General features: G+C 53.2%; 1 protein-coding gene and 1 long non-coding RNA gene across 3 annotated transcripts in view; one reads left to right on the top strand and one right to left on the bottom strand.

Moving 5' to 3' along the window:
• KLHL29 (kelch like family member 29) overlaps window positions 1-24,054 on the top strand; it is a 305,682-nt gene that overhangs the window by 180,982 nt on the left and 100,646 nt on the right. The window lies entirely within an intron of this gene.
• LOC140601655 (uncharacterized) lies at window positions 7,808-11,517 on the bottom strand. Its single transcript, XR_012004648.1, has 2 exons — window positions 8,896-11,517; window positions 7,808-8,341 (listed from the first exon to the last, which is right to left on the bottom strand). It is a non-coding gene; the product is annotated as an uncharacterized lncRNA (long non-coding RNA).

Here is a 24,054-nt window from a genome sequence, read left to right as displayed (position 1 = left end):
CTGGACAGCCCATTTGTGATGAAGGACGATGGGCCTCACATTGCTGCCACACACACCTCGCTCAGCGCTGTGGTGGTATGTTTAAGGACCACTGTATACAGGGATGCCTGGGTGGCTCAGTGGTTGAGCATCTGCCTTCAGCTTACAGCGTGATCTCAGGGTCCTGGGATCTAATCCTGCCTCGGGCTCCCTGCAGAGAGCCTGCTTCTTCCTCTGTCTATGAATCTGCCTCTCTCTCTGTGTGTCTCTCATGAATAAATAAATAAAATCTTTAAAAAAAAAAAAAAACACTGTAGACACTAGGTATTATACTATATGTTGGCAAATTGAATTTAAAAAAAAAAAAAACACTGTATATATATATAAACGCTGGAGTGCACCCTACAAGCTCAGCCCTGGAAACCTCTCCCAAGACACAAGCATTCATGAAGTGGATTGGATTCTGATGTCCCTCAGGGTAGCATGCGGCCCTGGCCTTACTTCTCCCCGATGCCACGCCTGCATTGGGCAGCACCACTGCCCCCAGGCCCCCCGGTCTCGTGCCTCCCCGCCTGTAGCAGTCTGCTCATCAGGGAAGGCCATGAAACGAGGAAGAAAAATCTTTTTAGACTGGAAAAATAGGGCTGCTGCTGTTTTATGGTGGTGTGGTTTATGGTTTTCAAACATTTTAATTAGTTTCATTTTTAATATAAATGCACCCTGATGTTTTGTGCAGGAAGGGCACAGTTCTTAAAATCTCAGAAATAAAGTAGGAAAGTGACAGATTGGCTATTAAAGCGTCATACTCCGATGTGTTATTATTATTATTGTTATTTAACATTGCTAAGCCCCAACGCTGAGCCAGGAGGGATGGTGCGGGGTGGAGTGCAGAAAGGTCTTAGGGGTGCCTACCATTCAGGGTGGTCGTGTCAGGGGCCCCTGGGGGACTGGCAGCTGCCTTTTCAGTTGCCGGAGGTCTCTCTGCCCCGCAGAGACTTCTCAGGGGGCCAGTCAGCCATCTGGTTAGTGGACTGAGGACACAGTTGGGAGGCCCAGGCTCTGTGTCCCAACCCCGTCCTGTGCTCACCTGTGAACTCGCTAAGAATTCCTGGCACTCCCCGGGTAGAGATCTGAGCTGTTTTAACATAGGCATCCTCCAAAGAAACTCATCTCTTCTTTAAAACATCTGAGTCCATGAGAAAGCAGGGTTAGACAGACAGGATTTTATTTCAGGGGCACTCCTTGTAGGGGGTCAAATATTGCCCCCCTCTCAAAATATAGGTCCACCCGGCGCCTCTAGAGATGACCTCGTTTGGAAGTATGGTCTTCACAGACGTCACTAAGGTAAGATTCTCAAGATGAGGTCGCCCTGGATCAGAGCGGGCCCTCAGTCCAACGACGAGGATCCTTTGAAGAAGAAGCAGAGGGAAGGTTGACACGCAGAGATCAGAGTGACGCAGCCACAAACTGGGAACGCCCGCGGCCACCAGGAGCCGGCGGAGATGAGAAAGGACTCTTCCCTAGAGCCTTCAGAGAGAGCGCGGCCTGCCGGCACCTTGATTTGGGACTCCTGGCCTCCAGAACTGAGAGAGAATAAATTCCTGTCATTTAAGCCCCCCTCTGTGTGGTGATTTGTTGTGATGTCCCAGGGAACCGCGATGCTCCACCAAAGTGTCTCATCCTGGTACCTCCTTAAAGGAGGCCCACTGAGGGGGGCTGGGTTTTCACAAAGGATGCTCTTGACGCTCTGAGTTGAATCCAGGAGCAGGAGGGCCTGCTGACCTATCCGCTGAGTTGAAATGAAATCCCATCTCACCTTTTTCCTCCATGTCAAAAGCTGCTTCCGAAGGCTTTCTAATGACCACATGCCTGCCTCCTGTGACATAGGGACTCTGGTTGGGAAAACTTTCAAAGGGCGAGTAAGGTGAGAAGCCAGGTGCTCCCAGATCCCTCCCCCATCCTATAGCAGCGGCCCCTAGTGTGGGAGGGCACCTGGTACCGCATTTCCACGTGCTGGTGTCTGCAGACACAGATGGACTTAGGAGTTTGGGGCAAGACTCACTGTGGCTGGAGTGAGAAAATGGGAATGGACAGATTCTGCTGGTTATTCCTCTGGCAGAAGGCTCTTGATCAAATGCAGAGAGCTATCAAGGAAATTCTTTAAATCCAACGACCACACAAGACAAATAAAAGCTCCAAGCCCGAACCGCCCTCTCCTCTCACTGACTTTCACTCAGAGGGAAATTCTCTCGGCTGCCATGTCTGTTCCTCTTTGACTCACTGTATATGAAAGGAGAAAAACCTGCTGGAGCTGTGGTCTTGGCAACACCTCATCCTCAAAGATGCCACATTGACCGTGTGATTGGCAACGGGTCATTTTACAGAGTTCCAGCACAAGCACTGGGCAAGAAGAGGACTTCTACAAATACACACACACACACACACACACACACACACACACACCCCAAGACAAAACTACCCGAGTGTAAGCCAAGGCTTAGGGCCTATTTCGGGAGACGAGCGATCCCCAGGGAAGCTCAGGTCAGCCGACTGGACCTACCCTGTGTCTTTTCCCCAGTTGCTCCCTGGAGTCTGGGTATGAAGTTAGATCGCATCCTAATTGTGTACCCAGCTGTCACTGGTGGCCCAAAGCCCATCCTGGGGCAGGCGTCAGTGCTGCTCAGAGGATATTTATTCTTTAACCACTTAGAAGTTGGGAACACAGTTGTGTACTGTGCTCCTGGAGAAAGCACACTCCTCCCAGATTTGCCCTTTGGGGATTAAAACAGCAGAAACTGGGAGCAGAGAATCTACATTTGGGGAGTATTGGTTCTGCCCAATGGTGTTTAGGCTGGTACCTAAATCACTTGGAAGTGATTTAACAACTTGGGTTTAATTTCTTTGGAGAAACAAATCAACTATTTGGGCTAATCATACCCTTCCAAGCCTTTGGCCACACTGTAGGCCCAAGTGGGCCGTGCTAGAACAGCAACTTGGGCACAGAGACTTGGGAGGTGACCGGCGGCGGAGAAAGTCAAGGGCAACTATACCAAACAAGGAGATAAAATGGAAGACTCAGACCATGGTACCTACTAGACCCCACAGCAAACTGCCGCAAGAGAGGTGCACAGAGAGACCCCGAGGGGACCCCCCAGAAGGCCAAACAATGAATGGATTGGTTCGATTGGCCTGGCCGGCAAGAGACTGCTCCAAGAAACAGCACCGTTAAAGGCCGGGGGGCTTCTCCCAAGCACTCGGCAACAAGGCAGCTGCAATCGGTATAAGAAAGGAGATAGATTACAGGAGGTGGAATCCGTTACTGAAAGATTCTTGGAGTCTAGCAGTGATAGCTGCAGCTCACTGCTAACCGGGAGATTTATGTGACAAGATTATCGATGGTATTAAGCACATTTAGAAGAGAGGATTATACCTACTTCTGGGTCAGTTCCGTGCCACCAGGCCCCAGACTGGCCAGCGTGTTAACAGATGGGCTGCCGGCTGCACGGAGGTGAAGCTAAATATTTGCACAGTCACGGGAAGGGTGGGGGTGGGGGGGACACAGACATTGAGTTTAATGCTTGGTGAGTAAGTTCAGATCCAAGGGAAGGATCCGGCTCAGGGTCACTGCCAAATCTGGGAAGGCTCCATCTCTACCACCTCCCTTCTCTCCCCCCACCCCGCCCTGCCACCTGCCCCCAGGGCCACCCCCTCCCAGATAAGCGTTCTTCTCAAGAGGAGGGGAGCCACATGTACCTGGAAGCAAGAGGGTGGAGCCGGGAGGCATTGAGGGGTGACAGGAAGGAGACTGTGCCCAGGCCACGGCCACCTTCCCAGAAATGAACTTCTGGGAAAAGCAGACTCTTCTCAAGAGGAGTAGCACTGTCATCGCTCTGCCACAGGAGAGCTTAAAACTAGACCAGGCAAAGCTCCAGAAGACATACTGCTGGGAGCGATACTTAGTGGCCTTTCAGAGGGTGGCTGTGATGTGGCCTGGTGGGGCCCTGTCATCTCCAATGCTTAAGCTCAGCCAAGAGCGGGGACTGAGTGGCAAGCCTCTGGGCAGGTTTCACTATCTGGAGATGCCCCCGACCCCCGACTCAGGCCTAGTTGGGCGACCCTTGAAGCTGTGAGCCGAACTAAAATTGAATGTGACCCCAGAAAACGTTACTTCTTAAAAATAGTGGTAGGAAACATAGAATTCACCATTTTCAAGTGCACAGTTCAGTGGCATCTCATACACTCACGAGGTCTGGCAACCATCATCGCTCTGCGGTTCCAAAACATCCTCATCATCCCCAAAGGAAACCCAGACCCATTCCGCAGTCACTCCCCATACCCTGCTCCCTGAAAGCATTACTTTTTTACAGGAAGAGTAATAGAGGGCTCTTATGGAATGTCTTCTTTGCCAACAAGGAGGGAGGGAGAAGGGTCATCCGCCCCTCCTCTGGAGGCCACGCGCCCCACCGCCTGGGCACACGCCACACTGCATTTGACTTGTCTGAACTCTGTCTCTTTCCCCCACCGGCTCCGCCAGCATCTTACTCCCTCTGTGACCTCAGCTCCTAGCAAAGCAGCTGGCACGTAAAAAGCTTCAGCCACATTTGTTGGACAGACAGACATAAAAACCAGTAATTCAGTAGCCAATATGCTACTTCTCATTGTTTGGGGACATAACTCTTTGTCCTCGACTTGTCAGACTTTTGAACTCTGCACAGAAAGAAGCCTAACCCAGAGTAGGAAGAAAAGACCCTTCGTGTCGCTCCTTTTAATTAGGCGTCCTGTTAAATTGCAGCAATTTTGTACTGTGATCCCCTCAGCGTGTCTAGAAGCTCTGAAGAAGCTCTTAACCAAGAAAGCCAGGAGTTCATTTTATTCTCTTCCTCATTTTCTTCCGAAGGCCAATTTACTTTTTTTAGACATTTGCTTTTTCTTTTTCTTTTTTCTTTTTTTTTTTTTTTTTTGCCTGTTCCATTCGTTGGGATTTGTGTATATAACAATGCTCCTTTCACAAAGGGGGTTAGTGTGGTGGAGTGGAATCCCTGGGACCCCCCACTAATGACTTTTGATGGAGTAGGACGTGGAGAATCAATTATTTTGCCTCATGGTCTGAAGGCATTCACTGTTCTCTCGCCTGCTTACATGGAAATATAAGCCACCAGGAGAGCTCAGCTCTCCCCGCCGCCCCCCCCCCCCCCCCCCCCCCCCCGCAGGCTGGGCCCTGAGTCCCCACTCTCCTCCCAGGCGGGACCAGGAAAGATCAAAGGGACAGATGACAGTGCTTGGCGCCCATTTGTCACTCTATTGGAGGAAACCAGTTGCAGTGTTAACAGTCAGGCCTGGTCCCGTGTTTCATGAATATTTTAGAATGTTTGCTGGCTGAATTCTAACTGTGCTGTGTCCTCCTCGCTCTACGTGTCACCCATACTCCGGAGCTTAATGGAGACTTTGGGGGAAGGAAGCACCTCTTCTCCATTAGTCTCTTTTATTACCTTAAAACATGCCGGCTAAGCTGTTCCGTGTTGAGGGTCTAAAGTCCCTGTGGTCCTTCTCATCCCTGCTGCACACCGAACCTCGACACGGGGACAGGAAAACCGGCTTAGTTTCTATGGACTGAAAATTTAGGGCCTTGAGGAGAAACAAGCTTGTGTGCTGGCCCCGTCGTGACCCTCCTCTCGGGGGTCTGCAGCCTGTCCTGTGGCGGTTGGCTTCTGAAAAGCCCTCTCGCGTGCCCTCCGCCCACCCCAACCCACCCTGTCGTCCAGACCCCGTCTGCACCCCACCCCCCTGGTCAGTCTTCACAGAAACCTCTGACAATTCCGACATCCTGATCCCCACCATGCAGTTTGGGCTTGACCTGTCCCCTCCGTACATTTCCCAATGACCCCGTGGCAAGGGCTCCTCTTGGCCTCCCCACCCCGAGGCTGGCGCGAAGCTGGGCAGCAGTGGGCCTTAGGAGGCAGGCCCAGGCCTCTCCTTTTCCTGGTGGGAGAGCACCCTCGCTTACTTGGGAGCAGGCCAGACAAGGAGGCAGCATCATGGGGCCTCAGCACCCCTCGCCACCTTGGACTCGCCCCCTCCCACCGGCTCCACAGGGTGCTCCCAACAAGGGCCTTCCCAGGACTCCCTCGGGCGCCCAGGCCTTGGAGACACGTGGCCTGGCCACAAGTGACTGTTTTCCCACGTATGTGGTTTTTCTCTAGGCTGTGATAGTAGTACCTCTGGGCTTCTCACTCCCCGTGATATTTGTGACCAGTCCTGCTTGAGCTCCCTGGGGACAGAGGCTGTCGTCACAGAGCTGTTTTTAGGAGAGATGGAGCAATTGACACAATCCTTTGCTGAACGGTCACATGGAACAAAAATGAGACCGTGTGTGCCGAATGTCTCCAGAACCCTTGCAGTGGAGAAATGCTCTGAATCCCACGTCCCTGCCTGGCTGCTTTTGACTGGCTCCACCTTTCTATGCCTCTGTCTCACGCCAGGTGGCACACCGTTTGTGAGGCCACCCACACACACAGGGCAGGCTCTGGAGCAGCCAGGGAGGGAACAGCCCAGGGCCTGGAGACTTGGGGACCTGGAGATGGTCAGCCAGAGATTTCACTGAGGGCCACACAGTGCCTGGCCTGGGCCCAGCCCTCTACAGGACTCCGCACTGGGCACAGCAGGGGTGAGGCCGGGGTGGCCCCTGCCCGCGGTGGAGCCCAGTGGAGAGTCAGGACAGGCCAGCTGGCCAGCAAGCCACACAACACTCAGAACATGAGAGAGTCTGCAAGGGAGCACGTGGCAGCTGATCTGGGGGCCATGGTGCCCCTCACCCTCAGATATCTTGGCACACCTGAGTAAGGTGTAGTGGGGGGTGTAGTAGGTGTAGTGGGGGGAGGGCGGTGTTGTGTTCACATCTTTTGAGAATGTGGAATTTGGATTTTTCCTGGACCCAGCATCCTGATAAAACACACAGAACACACAGAGCTCCAGAGACTCTGAGGTCTGTTAAGCCCCGAGCTGGGAAAGAGCCCCCTGGCTGGAATGGCAGGGGGTCCCCTGGCAGCCAGGCCTGGGCCTGCAGATCTGTGGTGTGGAGAAACAAGCCCTAGAGGTCGGGGGGCCTGAGGTCAGCTCTGTACTCCTCTTTTTCCCACTCTGAGAGAACCATCCAGCAAACGGGTCACTCGCCAGATGCTGACGGGCAGTGGCGCTGTGGGTGGGGGGCCATGCGGGGGTCCAAGTGGGGGGGGGGCAGGGGACCTGAGTCTCCGGGGCTATGCCCTGCGGGCCCGCGGCCAAGGCAGTGCTTCTCGGAGTATGACCGGAGGGCTCCCTGCTCAGAATCCCCCGGGTCCTGTCTAACGGCCGGGTTCCCACGTGCCACGTCTCCCCCAGCCAAAGTTGATGGATTCCAAATCTCTGGGGGCTGCAGCCTGGATTTGCATTCTTACCAAGCTCCCCCCAGACATTGTAGGGGTTGTTTCAGGCTGTCCTAGCAGGACGATGGACACTGGTACAAGGCCCAGGCAGGTGTCCCTGCAGCCCCTGGGAGAAGCCACCTCACCCAGAACCCTGCCGCCTGGGAGACCCAGGTCCCCACGCTCGCGCTGTGTGTGCTGTGGGGCGTGTGAGTTGGCTTCCTCTTTGTGTCATGCACAGACTGGGCCCGGAGATGGAGGATTTCAGACCCCTGTTGCCTGGCCTCACCCTGTCTGCCGGTGACACATCGCCCCATAACCTTCATTTATGTGTCTGTCTCCTGCAACACATAATGCTCCTCCAAGCTCAGGATCTTAGTCATTCTTCTCTCCCTCGTACCCGGTGGGCTTTGACACATGGAAGGTGCTCGATAAATGTCTGTTCATTTAATGCAATCTGCTGAATTGAGGCAGAAAAGGACCCCGTGCCTGAGGGCCCCTCTCCATGGACCCGAGAGCAGGAGTGGAGAGAGGCCAGGCCTGCCATCTGAAGACCCTGCACCTCCCCGCCTGGTGAAGGAAATATTGATTCTGCTGTTTGTTTTGCAAGGAAGCTGTCCCCACTGGGAGAGCCAGATCTAGTACAAGTGAAATGGAAACTGGGGAGGAGGCAGGGTTCTTGCCGCTGGTCTATTAATAGGGCGGCCTGGGCGTGTCTGGGCAGAGGGAGAGGCCCCGGGGGGCTACTCTGGAACCCCCGCTCATCTTCCCTGCCCGCCTCGGCTCTGCACCTCTCCGCGCTGCTGCAGATGGAGGTGGGAGACGGCGGCAGGTGTCAATCCAGGTCACCTTTTAAGCAGGAGCCAAGTTGAGCAGCCGTGGCCCAAGATACCAGAGAAGAACTCCTAAAACCGCTCCTGGACACAGCACAAGGGTCAGCAGACAGAGAGCACATTTGGGACCTGCAGGGAAACAAGGTTTTCCTTTCTGCTTCAGAGGAAAATTTGAGTTGCGCGAAACAGAGCCAACCCAGCAGCCATCTGGATGCTACACAGTCTAGAAGCTAAATCCAGTACCCCTGTTTACCAGAACAGTTCTCAGAGGAGCCTTCCCAAATATTGGGGTGTGATAGCTTTTAAAAAGGGTACTAATGCCTACAGTGCCAGGCAGATGAGACTGCCATGTACAGCTGCACAGGCTGCGCACTGAGAAACTGCAAACTTCCATTCGGTGTTCCACTGTATTGTAATAACTTGCAAGGGCACACAGCTGGCATCTTGGGAGAGCCCAGCTGGCTGTTCTGAAGGAGGCTGTTTAAATATCAAGAAATGGAGCAGCTAGCTGGAAGGCCCAGTGTTCAAACCCCTCACTTGACAGACAAAAACAGAGGCCTAGAGAGGGAAGAAATATATCACACAGCATCTGTGGCAGAGCTAAGTGTATGGCTGAGCCTCCTAGTCCCCGGGCTTCTCCTGCCTTTTGTTACCTTTACTGTTAGCTTCCTCTTGTATCTTACCTTCCCTGGTACCAGTGAGAGATGCAGCCTCGAAGAAAGATCACATTCTGGAGTCTTCTGCTTCTTCCCAAGCAGTTTTCTAAATTGTGATTTTTTTCGAAGGCCCTAGACTGGGCTGCCCCTTCCTCTCGCTCTGTTTGTTCAGGCTTTGGCACATATGTTTCATCCATTTCATGCTTCCCCTCCAGCTCTCCCCAGATTGTTTCCTTTAGGTTTTGGGTTTTATTTTTTGCAACTGCCCCACCCCCCTTCAAAGTATGTGGGTTAATATTCAAAACCTTGAAACTCAGGGAGTCTTCGGAATAATAAATTGCATCCAACTCCAGGCGTCCTGCCCAGGCTCTGCATTCCTCTCCAGACCTGTGTGAGGCCCAGGGTGGCCAAGCGCTTGCTGAGATCACCACCGGCAGGGAGGCTGCGTTTCAGTTTCCAGACTGCAGGGACCGTGTCTGAAGTCACAGCTGCCCAGAACCCACAGTCCCCAGTAGCCCTTCTGGGACCTGACACTTTCAATGCGCACACCCGGGGCTGGGTGATGAGAGCTCCACTCTGAGTTAGCAGCCAATCAGGGCATCCTTTATTCAGTGGAGGTGGGGGGTGGGGGCCAACCAGAGGATGTTCATGCGTTCATTCATTCACTAAATAAATCTTTATTTAGCTCCTACTGTGTGCCTAATCAAAACAAACATCCCTGCCTTTATGGAGCTTACATGTTAAGGGACAGAGACAGATAATAAAATAGTCAATGTCAAGTGGTGTCCTGTGTCCCAAAGAAATTAAGCAGAGAAGGAAGTGTGAGAGTGCCAGGGTAGAAAGCAGGGTATGCCTGTTTAGGCCACGTTTGTGCAGACACCTGGAGAAGGTGGGGAGCCCCCTGGGTATCTGGGCAGGAGCATTCCAGACAGAGGGATGAAATAGTGCAGAGGCCCTGAGGGAGGAGCGTGCCTGGCCTTGCAAGGAGCTGGGAGAGGGCGGTGCCCCTGGGGCTTCCAAGCTGGACCCCTCTGTCTGCCGCACTGAGGAGTGGGCTGAAAGGGGCAAGAGGATGGCACTGGCCCTCCTCAGGGTTTGTCTGCGTTCCACACCCTTCCAACTTGCCCAGCACCACCTGAGGAGCAGCCTGGCTTCCTCTTGCCAATTCAGCTTTGCCTCCACTCCTTCTATCGCCCCTTCTGACCAAGGAACATTCAGTACCTCACTCAAAACCTGGCCCTGTCATCTTCTCCCCTCCCAGCCTCTCAAGGTGGAATGACCTTTGTGTCCCCGTCCCTTGCCCCCCACACTGAGTCTGGCATATGTAGGTCCTTGGGGAGTGCTGAGTGGGAAATGCAGACTCTTGACTGCCCCCAGACTCCTTCCTCTGACTCTGCTTTAGCCTCTGAGCTGTCCTTGGACCTGCTGGGCTGGGAGCACGGAAGGCTTTCTGTAAACATTTGGTGAACGAGTGGGCATTTTTTGAGCACCGATTTGAGTCAGCCTGTGCCCACTCACTGCCATGGAAGGAGAAGCGTCAGGGAAGCTCCCTGGGGAGTCCCATCGTCATCAGGGGAAAGTGGGCCCAGCTGACGGCTGTGGGTTCACAAAAGGGGACACAACTAGGGGCTTAGGAGGTTTGAGGGGCCCAGGGCATTAGGCTACACGTGGCAGCTCCTAGCTGGTGGCAGAGGGTGGGGGGGGGGTGGTCTCTTTAGTTCCAGGGGAATTGATTCCCGGGTTGAGCCCTAAGCAGCCCATGCAGAGCTCCAGGTTACTTTGATCCAAAGACCCAGGAGTCAGCCTCCCGGAGCTGTTGCTGGCATCCTAGAGCAGCCATCCAGGACCTGGGGGACAGGGAAGGGGCCACCCCAGAGAGAAGCCTGGGTTCCACATGATGGCAGTCCCGTGGAATCTTGGGGAGCAGAGAGATCCTACCAGACCAGCTACTGTCCAGGTTTGTCCTGAGGTCAAGCCCCTGCTTTGAGGTCACATAGGCTTTTTAACAGAAATAATCAGTCCCCTTTCCAGAATGGACATGCCAAGGCTCATTTGCCCCAAAAAGAGGGGAGAACAGTGACCTCGAGGACAGTCACTAGGAGAAGGCTTTGTAAATCTGATGGGAGCAAAGGGACTTGTCTTCTGGCCCCAAACGAGCCGTGGGAGCCTCCCTGACCTCCTGCAGGTGCGCTGGTGCCCTGCAGTCAGACACTTACTGCCTGACCTGGAAGCCTTTGTTAGGGGACTTACAGCACTTGGTTTTATAGATTTTTCAGGCTCTTCCTCCCAGCCAGCCCACTGGTCCTCCCAGGGGCTTTGTCTTTGCGCCCATGGCAGGGTCACACAGGAACAAGCAAGCAGGAGTCGAGGGGGATCTTGACCGCCAGGCTGACCTGGAGCAGGCCACGATTTCCTGTGTGGGGCGCTCCCCGGCTCCCAGGAGTAGTTGGGCGGATTGTCTCTCCAGCGGGAGAAAGAACATCCCAGGTCATCAGGGAACCTTGTCCAGTGGCTTGTTGACAGTTCAGCAAGTTCTTAGGTCTGCGATTCAGAAGAGGAGAAAATCAGTCATTTGTCCTGGTGCTTTGTTTACAAAACCTGGATGGTTTGGAGCCGTGCAAACACTGGGCTTGAGTTGGATTTTTCCCATCTTTTCCGCCGGCACAAGCAGGGGGTTGAATCTGAGTAGTGAACACGGGGGTCTGCGTTCAGTAATCCCACAGGCCTTTTACTCCCCCTGAGGCCCTGTCTCCCCAGGATGCTGGTGATCCTAGGTGTCCTGGAAGAGCAGAGAGCGTGCGTGGGTCCCTCCTTCCCGTGGGGTGGCCCCCTCCTACCTTTCCTTTGGGGCAGTGGTGAGGGGGAGAAGGGATGGGAGGACGTCAGGCACCAGCCTGAGAGCAGGATCCTGATCCTTTCCCTGCCACCCACATACTGCGGGGTCCCGTGCCTCAGTTTCCCTGCCGGTCCAGGTGGAAAGCACAACCCTGCCCCCACACACCCCACAAGGTAGCTGTGAACGTGAAAAGGGAGGCGGGGTGTGGCAGGCCTTGCAGGAGGGGGCCAAATGAAGAGCGTGCCCCTACGGTCATGGTACAGCAGGCTCCGATCTTCCCGCCTGGCCCCACGCCTGGGGTTTCCTGGGCCGCCCTATTGCAGGAGCCTGGGCAGCCGCAGGTCCCGTGGAACATTCCATGATTTCATGGTAAAGCCGGGCGCTGGGCTGCCAGGCTGTCGGGGGCGGCGTGCACCATCTGGAACTGATCTGTGTTTTCCCGAAGTCAGAGGCCAATCGCAGACTTCCTGCCTGGCTTCTCCGGGCCCCACAGTGGGGCCCACCTGAACCCAAGACCAGGGACACTTCATTCCCCTGATGATTTGTGGCCCAGGCCCTTGGGAACTCCCCTCCCCGGGCTCGACAGCACCAGAGTCATTCTTTGTTGGCTTCTCTTCGGCGTCTCTCTCTCTCTGTAAACATGTTAAAAATTGCCTTCCGGCTCGAGTTCCCCACCTCTCCTGCAATTTTCTGGCCTCCCCTGATTTCAGCCTCCAGGATTGAAATTCTTTCTCCTGGTCTCCATGAGGAATTGGTGAAACAGAAAAAGCAGGAAATTAATGTCCCAGCCTCAAGGCTCCACACAGCATTAGATGGAATTAAAGTAGAATAATGAGTCAATACACACACAACTCTGTTGTTCTTTGATTTTCCTTTCAAAATTCATGTAGTGAACGCTTCCTCTGTCCCACACCGTCTTAGGCTGGGAGACTCGATAGCGTCCTGAATGAATTTACATACCAAATGGGTTTTAATTTTATATTTTCGCTTAAGGTCAGGACATTTATTTATTATCATTATTTATTACTGAAGCACGAGTGGTTTTAATTATTTTAGTGTTCCTCCCACAAAGCAGGATCACTGCTAGCTACAGAACATTTTCCGTTTCCGTTCACATAAATAATATAGTTTTTAATTTCATGAAGATTTAGTATTCATCTGCTTTGTAAATTAAAGTCATCGTTTACCACAACAGAGACAGAGTGTTCAGAACATCCTGGTGGACTTTCTCGGCGTGCCCCTCGGTGATCACTTTTCCCCCACTTTGGTCTTCTTACGCAGGTGCCCAGAAGGACGGCCCCGGGAGGGAGGGGGGCACTGGGTGTGGAAAGTGGGGGATGTGAGTAGGGGAGGAGAAGCCCTGCTGTCATAAGGCATCCCTCTGTTCCCCCCACCCAACCCTTCCCAATCCAGATGTTTTTGTCTCTGCTATGCACATAAGAAAGCGGAGGTCCCTGCTCGCTGACTGGCCCAAGGCCACTTCCATCCAGGCAACAGGTTCAGATCCAAATACATCGGACTCTGAAGCACGGCCCCTGCTCCTCCCTCCCACTTTCTCTGGGCCACAGCCTGGGAAGGTGGGCACAGGCGTCTGTCTAAACCTGGGGCTGGGTGGAGTCCGGCCGCGAGGCTACGGCAACCCGAGCAAGAACAGAAACCCAGAGCAGGGCTGGGTGGAGGCGACGGCCACTGCCCAGACCAGGAGCAGGACTGTGTGCATCCGAGGAGAGAGAGGGGAGAAGCCTCCTGACTGTCAGGGACAGAAGTCTTCGGTCGTCCCGAAGGGACAGCGGCCTGCGCACAGCCAGGAGGCTCAGTCCAGCTACCCTAGAGCCACCAAGTCTTATGGAACCGCCCTGCCCGGGGCCTCCCCTCCCGCCCACGTCTTCTTTCCACCTAGATCCTCACCCCTTTCAGGGAGGCTGCCAGGGCGGTCTGTTCGAGCTCCCATAAATCCTGATTCCGGGTCTGTAAGTCACTCTCCCCTGCCTCCCCATGGCCATCTCAGCTCAGCCATCTCTGGCCGGCATCATCCTCGGAAGCATTCCCAGAAGGCAGCTGGTGGTCAGCGGGAACCGTTTGCACACTTTCCATTGTCTGTCATGAGGACACCATTCCATGGCACCACTTTTGCTGCCAGCGTAGCCTCTGGAATGAACGGGCTGTTTGGGGTTGCCATGGAGAAGCTGGGCCCTTTGGTGGTTTGAGCACACAGGGCAGGGCAGGGCAGGGCAGCAGCCTCGCACCCTGGGGCCCTCGCCGGGCCGCAGTGCCCTCTGCTGGGACCCAGCCAGCCAGTTCATCCCTACATCCCCATCCCCACCCCTTCGGGCTAGTAGCAGGTTAAAAACATGTTCATTTAAAGGATGAAGCCAGCTTCATTCCACAGGGGTGTTCTGGAGTTCTCATACAGACTCCAGCAGAAGATCAGCCCCTGCGAGAGAGACTCCGTCTCCAAGCAGAGGCCTTGGTGTCCTGGTGGCTCTGTCCCGGGGGAGAGGAAAGAGCCCGTTTCATAACCAGATAAAGCCACTCGGACGTTCACCATGATTAAACAGAAGCCGTGCCACACTGTCCTTGCGCACAACATGGCTTAAATTTGAGCAAAAAATAGAGCTCACACTGAGTCATCCTTCTCCATGACGGAAGAGGAGATTGTATTAGCAGGAATACAGCGTGTTAGGGGAAGTCCCCCGCCAGAGCAGGAATGTACCTCTTTAGTGCGTTTTTAATTCGTCTCCTGTGAGCATCTCTCTCTAAATAAGGGAGCCAGAAAGACTTCAATGCTGGGGCAAAGCCATCTCTTACCTAGAATGGCAAAATCCTTGTCTCCATCTCAGACACAGGCTCCCCCAGGAGGACATAAATAAATAGAAGATTCCTGGTGCATACTTTGCCCATTTTTCAGATTTTTCTTCCTTCTTATTCATGGCACTAACTAACTGGTACTTTCTGGATTGGTACCAGCCCCCCCAGATAGGTGCCCAGGGGAGGCAGGAAGTCCCAGGGCTGCATTTAGACTCAAAGAGAGAGCTAATGGCAAAGTCTCTTGCCCCTGGAAAGAGAAATAAAATAGCTTTCAGAGTCATATCTCTTGCTGTTTTATACAGGGGAGCCTGCTTTTGTTAGGTGGGCTCCCACTGAAATCCAGACCCACACATTAAAAAGGCATTTTTAGGGGAGGCTTCCTTGTAAAAAGTGCAATTAGGCATGTGTTTACCATTTCCTCTGTTTTATAGAAAAGAAGATGGAAGCCTGGAGATTCAGGAAACCCGCCTGAGGTCACATAGCTGGGAAGACATAGCACATCTTACTCCAAAATCTGCACGCCCCTCTGTGTGTTCAGAGACCCTCTTTTCTGAGGATCCATGCAGGTCCCGGCCTCTGATGGACATATTATTTCCTCTGCTCGGCCAGCACCTGCCTCCAGTGGCCCTTGGTCTGGCTGCAGAGGCAGAACTAGGCAAGGAGAAGGTCAGGACTGAGGTCAGGCAGCTGGTAATTAGCCTTCTGGCTACGCAGACAGGGCGGCCACTGGAAGCAGACATGGTGGTCATCTGGAGCCTAATGGCTTTGGGTGGAGACTGGAAAGGGCAGGGAGTGGCTCAGAAGTCACCAGTGTGGCAGAAGCAGGTGGGATCAGCAGAGAACAAGGAGAATAAGGCTGCAGAAGAGGAAAGGAGAAGGAGCAGAGGCTCAAAGACCTGGATGATAGTTTGGGCTTGACCTCACAGCCGGCGGGGGGGGGGGGGGGGGTGCGGGAGAGTGCACACTAGGGACAAACAGTCCTAGACTCGGGATCCAAAGCCCTGGACCTCCTCCAGGCTCTGCTGCAAAGCCGCCGTGTGTCCCTTCATCTGCCCCTAACACAAGCATCTGTAAGGTCCCTTCTGGCTCTGACATACCACCTATCCAGGACGGTGCCCTTGCAGATCCTTCTAGAGAAAAGAGACGAAGGCTTCCACTACCTCTGGGCCCAGTGCCAGGAGCAGGGTTCCCTTATGCTACAGGGAACTCTCACTTCTGCAGGACTTGGAGGCATCAGGAAATCAGCTGGGTGGCTCTGCAGGGCACACGGGACAAGGCATCCTGTCTTGGGGACAGGGATAACCAGACTGAGCACACTCAGGGTTGACAATAAGAACAAGGCTGATGATGGTTGGCACTTATGGATCTTACTGTCTGCCGGACATGGGTAAATGCCTTGCAGACGTTTTGCATCAAACCCAGGTATGAGTATCCCCATTTTAAGATGAAAAACTAAGGTTTAGGGAAGTTCATTTGCCAAAATCATTTGCAAAGTAAGTGACCGTCCAAAGTTTGGACCCCAGGTTCACCTGACTCCAAGGAAGAGTGCAAGAGTTTAACATTCTTGTGTTTGCCTCAGGCAAAAATGCAAATTCAAATTCAGGTGGTTTTCACTGAAGGGCTTGCACGCACATGTGCACACTCATACATAGGCTATGCATGGGACACACAGCCCTGTCCTGTTTGCACCCACATTCCCTGATGCACAGCTCCCCCTGCAGCCACAGATGGCTGCGTGGGACCTATCACTACACAGTCCCAGAAAGAACTGCCTGCCTCTCTCCAAGGACAGATCACATACTCACGGAGCATAGCAGGGTCTGCAACAGAGAAGACTCCCAGAGCGCCCGCGTGCGGCCCCGGGGTGGCCCAGGGGAAGGCTCCAGCAGAGGTCTGGGCTGTGGTGCACTTGGCTTATGATTGGGAGTCTTCATCATGCCGGGTCCCTGGGCTGTGCTCCCTCCAATACCGGCACAGGGAGCTGATCGCTCAAAACGGCCAAAATTGAAATTAGGCCTGAGAGCACAGAGCTTCAGTGCCTGTGCTTGCCAGATCACAGAGCAGCCATCTTCAGATCTAGAAGGCTGGGAAATGGGGGGAGGCATGGGAAAGCCAGACCCTGCACGGAGCCCCTTGGGAGCTGGCCACAGCTCAGGCCAGCTTGCCTGGGGAGGGGTCACAGAAACCCCCAGATTCCTAGCCTAGCATTCCTTCCTATTTAAGGAGCGTTTAGGACTTAAGCAGCTGCACTGGGGCAGGCAGGGGCAAGAGAAGGAGGGAATGTTACCCTTCTCAGAGAACAGAGGAGAAAAAAATGCATCCTGCAGAATCATCTGAAGCTGGTGCAAGGATACTAGCAGAGCTTTGAGCCCTGGGTTCGAGGCCCAGGTGTCCCCTGGACCTTCAGCATGTCCCCATTTCTTCCTCTGGGGAAAATACAGTAACCCTGAAAACCTCACAGGCAGCTGTAGAAAATGTCGAGGAGTTCTCCAAATGCAGAAGCCAGGGCTTTTCCCACCAGTAATAATAAGAGAAGTTGTGGGAAGAAATGTCCGTTTCTTCAGCCAGGGCTTTAACCGTCGGCATCTTCTGCAGTGTTGACAAATCTTTAAGTACTTGTAAATGTGTATTATGTGATATATACATCTAATCTAGAAAATATAAATTTTTGTATGCAAATATAAGCATTTTCATATGTGTGCACACACGTGTAAATCTATACAAACACATACTCATATGTATTTTGGAAATGTGAGAAGAGGTTTAAATGCGAATACTGGTACCATTCTTACCCATAATTTTTTTTTTTCTCTAGCACTTTCTGCTGCAGGCAGGAAATGTGTAGAATACTTTTTATAATTGGAAAACTAAGGGAAGGGGCACCTGGTTGACTCAGTCTGTTAAGTGTCGAAAACGATTTCAGCTCAGGTCATGATCTCAGGGTCCTGAGATCGAGCCCCATGTCAGGCTCTGTGCTGCACATGAAGCCTGCTTGAGATTCTCTCTCTCCCTCTCCCTCTGCCCCTCCCCCCTGCTCATGCGCTCTCTGTCCCATAAATAGATATATAAATAGGGAAAATGAGCTCAGCCTCTTTGCAAGTTGCCACTGGGAGCCATGTCCCTTCTCCGTGCTTCCTTCCACACGTTGGTTACATAGAGCTCCTGTGGGTCCAGCGCAGCTTTTGCCATCCCGTCACCTTCCCGAGGGTGTCCCCCGGAGGTCCTGGCCCTCCCTCATGTTCCCTGCTGTGGCACATGTCTGCCACTTGAGAGGATATGCCACATGAACCACAAGGTTTCTTCATATTTTCAGTAGGGGGCCAGGATAGGAGCAAAGAGGGAATTTGTCCCCGCATATTAGCTGGAACGCAGCCTGAGCTGGAGGTCGGTGACACCGAAATAATTGGAGGTAAGAGCTGTGAGGCCATTAAGATAAATTTTTGACATAAAAATGTAGGCTGGTTCATAAAAGGTTGCAGTGACAATAGGTTATAGTGACAGCTTTTCAACAACTGTATAAGCCTCCAGATGGAAGGGAATTCAGCATAATGAATTATGGGCAATCTGGACAACACAGTATCCTTTTATGGGCATAGATCTAAGGGAAGAAAAAAGTTACTCAGACTGGCCCATATTAAATAGCATGTTGTTAGAACATGGATCGGAGAAAGCGTGAGAGTTGGAGGTGCTGAAGACATAGCCTTGAGACAGAAAGGCCTTGGTCTCCCCACCCAGGCACCAGGCCCTCACGGCTCTGTCTGTGGTCTAATCAGCACCCTTGCCCACGGGACCCCAAGTGGAACATGCACTGCACGTTCATCTGGCAGGGCTCCCCCGGCCTTCCTTTGAAGGGAATCGTGTTCCTCTACCAGCTATTTTTGCTCCATTTTGCCCTTTTGGTGAAAGTGCCCCCATTGTACTCCTGGATGAGACATGTGGAACCTTCTTCAATGGGAGGTTCTCTGGGTGAGAGAATCTGCCGGAAAGAGGGGAGCGCAGGGAAGGATGGGGCTCCATCGGGCTGGAAGACTGAGAAAGGCCTGGACGTCCCCTCTCTGCCAGAGTCTGCCCTTGGCTTCTGATCACCATCTTGTCTGAGCCACAGAGCGGAAGGGGCCACCCTCACCCCTGTGCCCCTTCACTTAGGGAAGGATAGTAGCAGCCACAGTGACCTCCGTCCTTTACTGAACACCTGCGTGTATCTGACACTGTGTGGAACACCCGGCTCCATCTCATTTACACCTCGAAACAACCCCCACGACACAAGTATTGTTATTCCCATTTTGCAAACAAGAACGCTGAAGCCTTGGGGAGCTCATCTGCAGCTAGCTAATGTTCAAACTGTTTGGAGTTTAAATTTGGATGTGTCTGCCCCCCGCCCCCCCACTCCTCCCGCCAAGTCTGGGCTCCCGACCACTGCACAGTACTGCTCCAACTTATAGACACCCACGCACTTGAAAACTGAACAAAAAGCTTCAAAAGGGAAAAAGAGCTTGTAAATGCCTTCCAGGGCTATCAGGGGCTCAGCAAGTGGGGACGCGGGCTCTGCTCGGCTGAAAAAAAAATCACACACCTTTTAATGGGCTTTGGTTGGGTGGAAAGTCCTTGATAGTAAAATGTCTGAGTTCAGTGATTTCACTCTGGATGCATGAATTTATATTAATAATTTGCTCATGGCAGTTAAATGAGAGGAAGTAATTTATGTGGCTGTAAGGGAGCAAACGTCCACAGTGGAACAGGTATGTATGTGATGCCCGCACTTCCCGTGGTTTGCCACAGGGACGCATGGGCAGGTGTGGGGTCTTATTAAACCCAACCTGTGCTTGTAAATGCTGCCCTCCGGGGTCTCTGCCCTCAGATAAGGGCAGACCCTGGAGGGACCACCTCGGTCCCCAGGGAACACGAGGCCAAGCCAGGGTCTGCGAGAGCTGAGCTCAGCCACCCACCTGTGATCTCCTTGCAGATGCTACAGATTCCTCTAGGTGAGCCCACTGGAATGGGGGCGAATGCACGTTAGCTCTGAGCTGCCCAGTGAAGAACATGAGCCCCCCCCACCCCGTCTTAGGCATTTCTGGCTGCTCTAAGAAATGTCACAGTGACTTGTAAACAGCAGAAATTTATTTCTGACTGTTCGCCGGGCTGAAATTCTAAGATCAGGGTGCCAGGCTGAGAGGGTCCTAATGACGGCCGTCTTCCTGTTGTATCTCACATGGCAGAAAGAGCTCTAGAGAGCTCCCTGGGGTGTCCTTGATCAGGGCACTAATCCCATTCCTACTGATGATCTAATCACCTCACAAAGGCCCCCACCTCCTAATACGATCATATCTAAGGGTCAGGATTTCAACATATGACTTTGGGGGAATACAAACATTCGATGCCTAACAACCTAACAAATGGTGCGTCTCTGGTTGGTAGGTTCTCCAGCTAGCATACCGCGTGATCTTGCCTGATGGCGTTTCTGAGTCATTTCCAGAGATTTCCACCCCTTATCCTAGCATGCCATTTGTTTATGCCCCAGCCTCTCACAGGCCACGCCAGATGCACACCTGAGCCTCCTCAGTGTCGGGTACAGGTGAGGCCCAGTTTGCAGCCGCTACTCCCATGTCATGCATGAATAATGCTTTAGGGTCCTTTGGTCCAAAGGAGGCCAAATGGCCAGGTTGAGGCAGGGTGGAGGGAGAGTCCAGTGGCCATGGCAGTGACAGTCCTGGAGAAACCCTCTCGTCAAGGCTAGGGGTAAGAGCAAAGATCCCCGAGTGCGCCCCTGGTCTTCTGCACCTTTGCCAGGATGCCCACTGCCCAGAGGCTCACGAGGCCTGCCAGGCCATACCTAGTTTTTGCAGAATTTGGAGGCAATGGGAGCTCAGAGCCCCTTCACCCTAACAGACAAGGGGACAGCCGTGCCGGACAGTTAGACGTGACATTGTCCCTGTGCCTCCCGGAGCATCTCCTGAGTCATCCATGCCCCCCCCCGCTGCAGGGCCAGTCCAAGGCGGACGTGTTGTGTTACCCTTTCTCCTTGGGCTTTTCTTAGTAACAGCACTGTCTGTGGCCACTGCACAGGGGCCTCCTGGAGACATTCTGTCCTGGTCAGCCCCAAGGCTGAGCCTGAGTCAGCGTATCCACCTCATCTGGGAAGCCTCCTCCTCACCTTGCCCGGCCCTGGGTGAGGTCAGTGGGATACCTTTGGGAAGCCACAAAGGGGTTCAGGAAAGCCACGGGCAGTGGCAAATACAGGTAACAGCCACTCCCCCGCACACCCCCACCCCCGCCACCCCCCTACCCCAGTCTACGGAGAGCTCTAGGCAGCTGCCCTCAGTGCAAATGCTCTTTCACACTCTAGGCCCTCTACTCCAGGATCTGATTCCTGGGTGGGTGGGAGGGAATGACATGGAGGTGTGCAAGGCTGGATCTCAGTGCTCCCAGGCCTGGCCCCTGGGGGCCATATCCCATTGGCTCAGAAACATCAGAAAGTGGGAGACGATCTGCCATCCCGGGCCTCCTCAGACTTGCCGGTGATTCTGCGGCCTGTGCACCCCTCTGATTTCTCAGGAAACAACATCATGGCTCTTGCCAATCAGCAAGTAAGACACTAAATATGGAGTGAGCAGAGTTCTGTGCTGGACTGGGTGTGAGGTCACAGGGCTAGATGGTTCCTCTTCTCCGGGTAGGTCAAGGTCAGGGCAGGGGCCCCCACTCCAGGACAAGCAAGGGCTTAGGAAAGCAGGTCAGTGGTCGGAGGTAAAGGTGGGCAGGATTCTCAGAACCTGAAACAGTGGCGAATTTCCAGCTGGTGGGAATTCTGGTAGCTGCTACTCCAGTCTTGCATGCCTGGGAGTGATTTGGGCCAGAAGAGTCACCCAGCAGGATTGACCAGACCCCCATCTCCAAGCAGCAGTCAAGGAGTTTCCTGAGTTGGGCTTTGAGGCTGGACAGAGGGGGTCCGGACAGGGGTCTGTGCCCCAGAGAAGTCAGCCAGGCCCTGGGCTGTTGGATTCTTGGGAGACCTCTGGGTGGTCCTGAGCTCTGTGTCTCAGGACAAAAATCAGAGATTTCAGAGCTGGCACAGCCTCATGGTCTCCCATCCAGCGCTCATTTACAGCTGGGCTCTGAGGCATTTGTAGAAGCAATGTGGCCGGGAAAGAATGTCCTCTGTCTGGTGCTGGAGTCCAGGAAAGCCAAATGAACACATTTGAGCCCGCACCCCATGCCCCTCCCCAGGCCTGTCTAACATCTGTCTAGCCCTGGTGAGCAGTTTCCCACCTGCAGAGCCCTGGCGGACTCGTTAGCAGAGGCCTTGATGCAGCGGTAGAGCAAAGAGGAGTCTGTACTCAGCTCATCATGGAGCTCAGGGCAGGAACGGATCTTGTGGGGCAACCTCGGGTCACCTGACACTGTCCCCATCTCCTCCTGGGGGACTGTGCCCAAGCAGGTGCCTGGATTTATGGTGAGGTGGCCAAGGCACCATGAAGTCAATTCCATGGGCTCAGGCCTGGGTGCCTGGTGGACAGTCTTACTGTGGGCTTGGTCATCAGTGCCCAGGGGCTGGGGCTGCCCCAATGGGACCCCTGGTGCCATCCAGCATGAGACATCTGGACCCAGAACCATTGGACAGCTGGAAGATCATTTCTCCTCTCTGTAACTGAGGCACTTGCTGCTGGTTACAAGGCCTGCTGATAAGTGGTCCCATTGGGATGCAGGTGTCACCAGAGGAAAGAATTGACAATGATGAAAGTGGCAGATTTCCTGGGAGACAGCGTCCCTTCCAGGCAGCAGCAGGAGCCCTGGAGGTGGACACTGAGAGCTTTTCCTTCTTGTTCTGACACTGAACGTGCCCTGAGGACTCAGGCCCCTGGAGCACTGGGTGCCCATCTGCAAAATGGAAAGACCAGTCACTCCAGGTCATTTCAGTCCATGTATTTATATGTATATATAATAGCAAGAATGGGCATGGGATCAGAAAGGAGAACTTAAAATATGTATGAATTCCACCCCAATCCTCTGAATTTGGAGAGGACCCCTTCCTTGAAGCCTATCTCTTTCTGCTCCTCTCCAGGCCTCCTCTTCTCTGCTCCTTGGCTAACTGTTGGCATGAGGTCCCCATCCTGACTGGTGTCTCTGCCCCCACCCAGGGCTGCAACCAAGGCATGGTTGTCCTCTGGCCATCTGCAGACCCAAGGCCAGGCCTCTCTGATGGTGAAGCAGGAAAGTCTTAGAGGACTGTCAGCTGAGAGTGGCACCCTGCCTGCTGGAGTCAGACCTGATCCAGCCGGACCTGACCTCCTTAGTAAGATGTGTGTGAGTCCTCCAGCACTTGAAGGACAATCTGGCCCTGTTTCTCACTGGTGACTTCCATGCTGCACTGTCACCCTGAGGGGTCCCACCAGGCCCTCTAGAGAACATGGTCCCCAGCCCCCCAGCTGCCTAGTGAAAGACACCCTTCATCTTCTCTCCATTTTTGTTAAGGTATAAAGTAAATTTTGGTCATGTTTTCAGAACATGCAAATTCTTGCTAATGAAAGTGTCCTTGTACATTGACACATATCCTAGCTTCTGGACCTGAAAAAAGAACAACCAGAAAAGAAGCCAAAAAAAAAAAAAAAAGATCCAGAACCTCCTCCTCAGGTCCTTCAGCACCATGAAATTCTACGAAGTCTTTAGGAACTGGGGAGACTTTTCTTGAAGGACAAGTTAGAGTATGTAGAGGGTGAGGGTCAGAGTCAACCTGTAAGTGTGTGTCTGAAAGGAAGGGGACAGAGAGAGAGATTCCAGAACATTCTTTAAAAAAAAAAAAAAAAAAAGATTATTTATTTGAGAGTGAGAGAAAAAGTGAGAACACGGCGGGAGGAGGGACCAGAGCAGGAGAAAGTCAAGCAGACTCCACGCTGAGCATGGAGCCTGACATGGGGCTCGATCCCACAACCCTGAAATCACAACCTGAGCTGAAACCAAGAGTCAGGTGCTTAACTGACTATGCCACCCGGGTGCCCCTTCAGAACATTCTTTAGATGCTCAGGAAGGTGGCACAGATAGAAGCTGTGCTCCAGCTGCAAAGCCAGACCTTGCACACAGTAGGGTCTCAGGAAGGCTGGAGGCCTCTTCACCGGGCAGACTCCTCTGCAAGGTACAGAGGCCCCCTGGCCTCATCTGTTTAGGAGTCCCCCACGCCCCGCGGGGGGACTGCCGTCTCTGTGACTTGCTCCCGTAGTGTAGCTGACTCTCTGTTCCCTCCAGCTGCTAGACCTAAGGCACCGTGTTAAACATTGCCTGAAAGCATCTTAAGGGATCTGCCCAAAATTCTGTGTTCAGCCTAACCGATTTAACAATTAAAAGTTCACGTTATGAAATTTCTTTTCTTATAAAACAGAATTAGTACTTTCAAGCCCCTGAGGGAACAAATCATTCACTGCATGGTGTGAGTTGATTTTATCCATTTTTCTTTTAAAGCTAAACCAAAGGAAGAGCAGAAGGGTGGAGGGGGAGGGAGTCCCTCATGCCGGTCTGGACACCCGGGAAGTGGGCACCTGTTGGGCACATCAAGG

This window comes from Canis lupus, chromosome 12, assembly GCF_048164855.1.
Source record: "Canis lupus baileyi chromosome 12, mCanLup2.hap1, whole genome shotgun sequence".
Classification (NCBI taxonomy): domain Eukaryota; kingdom Metazoa; phylum Chordata; class Mammalia; order Carnivora; family Canidae; genus Canis; species Canis lupus.
Note: the sequence above shows the minus strand (reverse complement) of the source record. Positions and strands in the feature narration are given on the sequence as shown.